At 39.1% G+C, this 8,815-nt stretch overlaps 1 non-coding gene across 1 annotated transcript; it reads left to right on the forward strand.

Annotated features, from left to right (window-relative positions):
- The first annotated feature begins 220 nt into the window (after positions 1 to 220).
- LOC123324512 lies at positions 221 to 440 on the forward strand. Its single transcript, XR_006539873.1, has one exon. It is a non-coding gene; the product is annotated as a small nucleolar RNA U89 (small nucleolar RNA).
- The last annotated feature ends 8,375 nt before the right edge of the window (positions 441 to 8,815 follow it).

The following is an 8,815-nucleotide window of genomic DNA, read 5'->3' on the forward strand; positions in this document are numbered from 1 at the left end:
GGATCTACTTTTCCTCTCCAGGCAGGTGCTTCTCAGCTCATTAGTTCTGCAGGTCTACAGCTCCACAAATTTGTGACTCCTGGGAGTAAAAGTACAGAGACCTATAACAGTGAGACCATTGTGATCACAACTGCAGTGATAGCACTGGTAGAGAGAAGCTCCCTGCGATACAACGGGCACCCAACTACCCACTGACCCTCATCTCTTCAGACTTTCTCTTTTAGACCCAATAAAAAGGCAGAGCCCCCTTCCAGAAAGTCCCCCATTAAAAAGTCTATTTGTTTAGTGGGGTGCCTGAGGCCTGCCCCTCACTATAAGACAAATCAATAGCAATGCTGGCCTTGCTTCTGGTTCCTGGCAGCTGGCTGCAGGGGGGCCCACAGGTAGGGACCAAAGGGGGACCAGGCAGGAGCCATCTGAGTGCAGCTTTGGATCTGACAGCCCAGAGAAGGGCTGGAGTAGTAAGGATAGTGCTGAGGTTGAAAATGGACCTTGTGTGAACCCTTAACCCCAACCTGCTCACCTTGGAGGAGCCCTGAGCAAGAAACCTGGCTATATCAAATTGCACAAGATCTGGGCAGCCCAGAACATCTCCAAGAGGATTGCCACATCACAGAACCTTATCCATCTCACTACCGACAACCTTGTCCTGAACCTACAGGATGAAAGTTTTACCCGGGGCAGTGACAGCCTCATCAAGGATAAGAAATGAGCCTGGTGACCAGGAACTTCACTCCCAGAGAAGAAGCAGATCTGTTTCTCCCCCTCCCGCCAGCTTGGGGTACAGCACACCCCTATGCTACCCCGGTATCAAGCGATGGTCCTTTCTCCATCTGTCATCCCAACCCTTTTTGGATGAAAAAGGCTTGACCAATTTCCCAGGGGAAAGATTTTGTTGCGACAGTGTGATTTCTGACTGATTCCCTATAGTATTGGCTCCTCCTTCCAGGTTGGGAGGCAATAACCACCATCCCAGGAATTCTCAATAAGTTTTTATTACTTATGCTGAAAAAAAAAGTCTGTTTGCAATGAACCTGGCTAGGTTCTGCAGAGAATCCACAGTGCAGTTCCAGGATTCCTTCCTTGGTCAGATAAATACCACTGGTCAGTGCTGTCACCACACATCCCACATCTGAAGACTGAGGCTTGCCTAAAAAGGAAGACAGGCTGCCCTATGGTCAGGGCCTCTCAAGAATCTTACCAAGGACCTGCAAACTTCTGCATCTCCCAGCGCTTCCTATGTGGGGTGTAGCTACCTCGTCAGAGAAATTCACCAACAGACTTTCAGAGGGTGAACTTCCCATGAACCTCCCTCCAGGACATGAGAATGAGAACATTTCTATAGTAGAGTGGCATTGGGGCAGACACATCTTTATCTAGATGTTAAATTTTCATTGGAAATACCTGATTTATATTTAGATTTCATAAAATTTCCAGTTGAAAAAGTTAGGCTCACATATGTAAGTTGTTCTAGCCAGATTTGAAAGTTTCCCAATAACTAAATTGGATACCAAATAATCATTTCCCTTTATAGTTGCACCCACATTGACAGACTTGGTTCATTTTTATTGGAAGAATTGATTTGGCTTTGAAACAAAAGCATCTGTTTCAAAATTACATTTGTCCAAGTTAAGTAAATTCATTAATCCTGCTATCAACTCCATATTATTAAAATCAAATTAATAAGTAAAATCAAAACTTGACTTCCTTAAGTCGCACTACCCACATTTTAAATACTCAATAGCCATAGATGACTACCGGCTACTATGTTGGAGAGTGTAGATTTGGAGACATCATCTCTGAATAATGCAATCAGTTGGATATACAACAGTTATTCTGTAGCCAAATCAAGGCAGTGGCAAAGGTCAAGGTGGTTAACAGCCTTTACCCTTTCTTTGTCAGCTTGGAAGTCTTGCATCTTATGGGTAGACTGATTCTAGTTTGTCTTGGGCCATGGAGCTGCCAACCTCCCGGTAGTCTGGGGTTTGCACCTATCACCCAGTGTCTTTTGTGCGAGGGATGCTCAAATATTTGTTCAATGGTTGCCAAGTTCATCTACTGCTTATTTGAATCTTGCTTCACCTTGAGAGAATTTTTTTTAACATTTACTCAATGAAAAGGAAGGTTAAAGTACTCATTAACTCTTCCAATTTGCTGCATGAACTTGATACTCTTTTTGCATAAATTTAGCCTTTCCACTTCTAAAATGGTACCATCTAAAAGCAAATTAAGGCAAGACCAATGAAGCATTCTAGGCAATATTTGAACTTGGCCTCCTGACTTTTTTTTCTTTTGGCCTAGTTCATGTCTTTTTGATTTAATTAATTTGGAAGTTAAGTCAAAGAGGAGCTTAGTGTGAATTCAAAGAAATTTTCAGCTTGAGGCACCTTGTTTTTTCAGATATCTAGTTTGACAAATGTAGTCTTGATTTTTAAATATAATTTAAATACTTTATCAAAAAACACAATGACAAATGTGTACGGTGTGGAAATGCATTTCTTAAAAGAAGCTGCCCGAAATTACTTTAGCAATCTCTTCTGATAAATCTTCGGCCACTTGTGTATATTATTAAAAGATCAACAAGCAGGAAAGCTATAATTTTAGCTGGGTTAAAGTCTTCAGTTTTAAAATAAGGAAGACAGATGAGTAACAGAGGCGTTTTGGTTACAGCCTGGTCTGACCAATGAGCCATCACAGAGCTCTAGAAGATTGTTCTTTTGTGCTTGGGTCTCTGATGAAACTCTCCAGTTTGAAGCAATGGATTCGTGGACTATTGTTTATGCTTCTGCCATAATTCTGCGTGGCCCTTTTGTATCAAGAACTAGCATTTCTGGGGCACCTGGGTGGCTCAGTTGGTTAAGCGACTGCCTTCGGCTCAGGTCATGATCCCAGGGTCCTGGGATCGAGCCCCGCGTCAGGCTCCCTGCTCAGCGGGGAGCCTGCTTCTCCCTCTCCCACTCCCCCTGCTTGTGTTCCCTCTCTCGCTGTCTCTCTCTGTCAATTAAATAAATAAATAAAATCTTTAAGCACTAGCATTTCTTCTTAGGAAATATCCAACTCGTATACACACACACACACACACACACACACCCCCACATACACACACTTCGGGTAATTATAAAATTGCACATGATATAAGAGATAGAAAGATATCATTGACCACAATAAAAAAGAAGAAAAGAAGGTACAAAGAACTTCAGGCCTTTGTGTATTGTAATTTTTGGTATACAAGACTGCTTTTCCGGGGATGTTGTGCTTAGCTTTGGTGTTCCCAGAATGCCTGAGTACAGTGAGGTTCAGGTGTTTATTTAACAATGAAAGTGGCATTCAAATTAAATCTGTCAGGCGGCCAAGTCCATCATCAAAGGTTAAACTATTCTTACAAGGCCCTTAGAGGATATTTTACAACGGATTGTGAAAGTTAACATTTCTATACTCCTTTTGCGTGAGCCTGACAATCTTCAGATTTTCTCTCTTGGTGTTCATATTGAGATCTGAACCAAGAGGCACATAAAAACCAATAGCAATTCTATTTATTACCAGAAAGGACCCTCAAATGGCAGGCTTCAATTCTAACATATTTTTCTTTTCTGCAGGCATAGTTGATGAGAGTTAAAACATCTACAGGGCAGATCTTCTTGTAAGAGCCACCTGTTGTTTTCCATGAAAGAAAATATATTTGCAGGGGTGCCTGGGTGGCTCGGTCAGTTAAGCATCTAACTCTTGATTTTGGCTCAGGTCATGATCTCAGGTTTATGGGATCAAGCCTTATGTCAGGCTCTGAGCTCACCAGGGAGTCTGCTTGAGATTCTTTCCCTCGGCCCCTCCCCCTGCTCATGCTGGGTCTCTAGCTCTTTGTCTCTCAAATAAATAAACAAACCTTTAAAAAAAGAAGTTAAAAAAAAAAGAAAATATATTTGTAAACCAGGAATGACAAGGCGCTTGAGAGGCTGGAACACCCCCACAATTGCCAAAAGCTCTTTTAACTAAACACAAACGATCTGTAAAGTTAATGTGTTTTTGCCATATGAGAAGGTTTTTTTTTCCCTACTAAACTCTACTTCCTATATGGAAATTCTGAAGCAGTCAATGTTTGCATGCTTAACTGAGTATCTGTTATAAAATATATTTTTTCCTAAGCCGACACGAACAATTTCCAATATAGAAAAGTATTCTTTGAGTTCGGAGTTTTGTTAACTGAGAACATTTTGGGAGAGGCTAATTTGCAAGTGTACTTTTCATTATTTAAATTAGATTCTTTCTGACTTCAAACTTACCATATTGATGTTGAATAATTATTTCCAGGAATGCTGGATGAGCATCAGCATGTGGTACTGTTGAGATAAGTAAATGCACTGTTGTTCTAGGAAGATCTGCTTTATGAATTATGTTTCCACAAGTGATTATTAATAAATATGTCTGAACTGGTCAGAATGAGAATATAGGGGAAAATTATATTCATATTTTGGCATTTATGTCTTCTCTCAATAATAAACCTTTTTGATCAATTGTGTTTATGACATTTGTATTAAAAGACTCCAAGAATGACCTACTTTGAGGATATGGAAGAATTATCGTTTCCTTTGGTTATTAAATAAGAATAAAATTTATTATCTAATTATCCTAAGTCTGTTTCCTTTAACTTTGGAATGGTATGAACAAATAAATCATTGCTCCCAGCTTGGTGCATCAGTTTTTGGAAAAAGAAGTGAGGAGAAGAGGACTTACATTTCCATGGCTTTGAATTCTTATGCAATAGTGATTTGATTTTTTAGAGCATCTCTTGTCCGAATATTCCAGAACTTCTCTCATCAAAATCGTAAGGGGATAAAGCTGTGGCTTGGGATTTAAATGTATTTTTAAGTTGTTGCTACTGAGGGAAGGGAAAAGTAAGGATATTTACATTTATCATTAAAGACCTAATATGTACCAAGTAATTTGTAATGGTTGTCACTTTTAAGCTTCACAAACTTCCTGGAATTTAAGAAGCTAAGTAACTAACCCAAAGTGACCCCATGAGAGCACGGATTTGAAGCCTAAGAGGTCTCCTTAAAAATCTTGCACACTTTCCAATACACCATATTACCTCCATGAGCAAAGAATTACCCCTTATCTGGATGGTAAAATGTGTGTATATGTACTATCTACAGATACATACATATCCTGGAAGAGTTTCTTGACAGCTGAGTTTACTTGAAGTATTTTGTTCTGGACTGCCTCGAACATGTCCTTGAACTTGAGGGGGACTACCCACTCTACAAATCTGCCTACTTGGTATCAGTTACTGAGGAGAGGTCACAACTTAGTTTCTCAGAGTTTCCAAAGCTGCAAGTCCTGATGATGACAAATGGCCTCCTACTTATACCCCTATTTCCTTCATAGTTTCCCAAGAAAATGGTTCCTTCAGCTTTCATCTGCAGACCCATCCCTCATAGGGCTTAGATACCTGATCATGGGATGCAGTGTGGGAGGCAGAGATCATACTGTTTTCTGTCATCGTTCCCAGTCCAACTCCTAAACCTCTCACTCCTTGTAAATCATCTCTGCTGAAATCAGAGTACCACTGGGAGTACCACTGCATCAGGTGCTCTCAGACACATCTCAGTTTCCCCAGTAGCTCAATGTCTAATATATTACCAAGGAAAAGTTCAAGTATGTTTGATTTGGAATAGCATATTGTTTAGAAATTATACTTGGAATGTCTTCTATCATGAGGTTTCATCTTCCCAGCTCCCACTCAGTATTCCTATCCAGCTTTACACACGTTACTCAAAGTTTAGCATATCATCTGGGAGCTTGTTAAAATGCACAATTCGGGTCCTTACCCTAGACCTATTGAATAAGAATCTGCATTCCTGTTGACTATCCCACCATTTAACAAGATACCAGCTCATGCGTGTGCATCGTAAAGTTTGAGAAGCTCTGATCTCTATTAGTCTACCATTTCCTGAATTTATGCTTTAGGTAATAGTGAGCTCTGCAGTTTGAATCAAACTTCCAATGAAACAACTAAAAAAACTGGGTAAAATACAAAATGAGCTTAAAGCCATCTAGACTGAAAGATGTCTGAGGCATCGGCTTGCAGAAGCAAGCAAAAATCCTCCCTAGAAGAAAGTTTCATTATCATAGGCCTACAATTATTTATACAAATAGTTTTTCAAATAGAATATTGAGCATGTTATCAAAGACGCCAGGTGCACAAAGAACCAAAATGACACGAGTGAGATCCAGCAGAATAATAGTCAATAACAATAGATCCAATGTGACTTCAGATCTTGGAATTATCAGACACAAACCATAAAACAATTATACTTATTATGTATAAGGAAATATTTGTTCTTTAAATAGAACTTGGAAATATATTAGGGAACAGGAAACTATAAAAAGTGACATAACAGATTTTAAAAACCCTAGAACTTCTACAACTAAAAAACAGGAACTGAAATTTAAACATAGTGAATGGGTTTAACAGAAGACATAGCTGAAAAGAGAATCTTTAAACTGTAAGATAGGTCAGAAGAAATTATCTAGCATGAAGAGACACCAGAAGAGTGGGTGAGAAACAGAAGACACAGTGTAAAGGTCTAACATGTTTGATGAGATAGGGAGATGGGGAAAGAAAGGAAAGATTGAATGGTACAGAAAGAGTAATGCCTCGGGTGCCTGGGTGGCTTAGTCATTAAGCATCTGCCTTCAGCTCAGGTCATGATCCCAGGGTGCTGGGATTGAGCCCCGCATCTGGCTCCCTGCTCAGCAGGAAGCCTGCTTCTCCCTCTCCCACTCCCCCTGCTTGTGTTCCTTCTCTTGCTTTGTCTGTCTCTGTCAAATAAATAAATAAAATCTTAAAAAAAAAAAAAGAAAGAGTAATGCCTGAGAATTTTCCAGAACTCTTTAAGACATCAATCACAGATTCATAAAGTTTATTAAATCCTAATTATAATAAAAAGAATGGTATATTTAGACACACCCAAGCTAAAACACATCAAAGAAAAACCTTAAATTTATCCTTGAAGGAATAAAGGCAAATTTTCCTATCACTATGCTGTGTAACAAACCACTCAGTGACACATAGTAATTTTATTATGTTAAAACAATTCTATGGGTTAGGAATTTAGATAATACACAGCAAGGATGGTTTGTCTCTGCTTCATGATGTGTGGTGCCTGGGCTGGATGACTTGAAGCCCAGACTCACTGGGATTGCCAGCAGGAATGTCTACACTTGTTTTCTCCAGCAAGGTAATTTCAGGCTGGTCTGATTTTTTTGTATGGCAGCTGGATTCCCTCACAGTGAGTAGTCGATAGCAGAAACTGAATGGCATTTAATTATCTAGCCTTAGAAGTCACATAGCATCACTTCCACCAAACACTGTTGTCCGAAAATGTCAGAACCCCACTCAGATTCAAGTGCAGGGAACACAGACACTGCTCAGTTGGAGGAGTGTCAAATCACTTGTGGCCATTTAAAAAATCATCTTCCAAAACTATAAAAAGCTGGATATAAACTAAGGACAACTCTTCTTAGAGACATGAATTATTGCAATGACTTAATCAAGTTTGTTTGATATTATTTTCATGGTGCATTGTTGGGCATCTATTGTAACGGATTTATAGGGCTCCCAGTTTCTAGAGGAGAGATGCCAGGCTTAAGCCCATTGCATTCCAATGAAAGATACCAAGAGAACTCTTTGAAGAGATATTTAATTAATCTCTTGTATGCTGAACTCCATTATTAATCCAAGTGTTTTAAAAAGATGGTCAGAGTTATCTTTCAAATATTTAGAAAGAAATACATTTTAGTTTCAAGAAACCTCAATTATGTTATTGAGGAAACCATATGTAATACCACAAATACTTAGTCAACAAGTTAGAAAAATGAAAAAAATAAAAATAAATGTAAAAATAAGCCCGTTTATCCTGACACATCTATTTTGTTAGACTATAGTAGTCTATAAACCCTTACTTCACTCTCTAGGCTCAGTCACATGTCCAATCCTAAATCAACCACTGTGGCCAAGGAAATAGAAAGTGATGACTGGTTTAGCCTAGGTTGTGTGCAAACCTCTAGAGTCTGGGACGTTATTAGTTTCCCTTTAAGCAAGGATGGAAATTAGGAATCATTGAGATGGGACAAACAGATACTAGAAGAGGCACTATCAAGTGTCCATGATAGGTCAATATATATTCCAGGCAGAGAAAAGAGCTTATGCACAGTTCTTCAAAGTCATGGATTATTTGTGGGGAAATGGCAAGAAAGTTACGGCTGGAGTAAATAATATCTAAAGTCTTTGCCCACTAAACCACAAGGGCCAGACTATAATTATGTCACACTGAGAGGTGATTCCATAATTGTTTCACTGTCAACACTAATTTCAAAATATAGAGACCAAATTCTTATGGAGCTGAGATACAGGACTAGGAAAATATAGAGAATCAGGGAGTATAAATGCAGAAGTATTATATAAAAGTTTCCTTTAAAGAATCTTATATTCTCCAAGATCCTAGCAAGGCTACTTCAAGCTGTGTTGACTACCCTCAATTATATGCTCTATTCATGGGTCCATGAACTTGACACTTAACTTCCCTTGAGAGTCATGATCAAATATGCTTTGACCAGATGAAAACTAGATTTATAAATATTCCAGCCTGTTTTACCTCTGCCTCTCCAGACTTATATGTCATTTTTCAAGCAGGCATCAAATTGGGGTGACTTTTCTAAAATACAGTCAAGGATTCAGGAATCACATTGACACTATACCTTGGATAGCAGCTTGCTGTTTACAAAGCACGTTTGCACATGTTGTCAAACCAAATAC

This window comes from Neomonachus schauinslandi, chromosome 3, assembly GCF_002201575.2.
Source record: "Neomonachus schauinslandi chromosome 3, ASM220157v2, whole genome shotgun sequence".
In the NCBI taxonomy this organism is placed as follows: domain Eukaryota; kingdom Metazoa; phylum Chordata; class Mammalia; order Carnivora; family Phocidae; genus Neomonachus; species Neomonachus schauinslandi.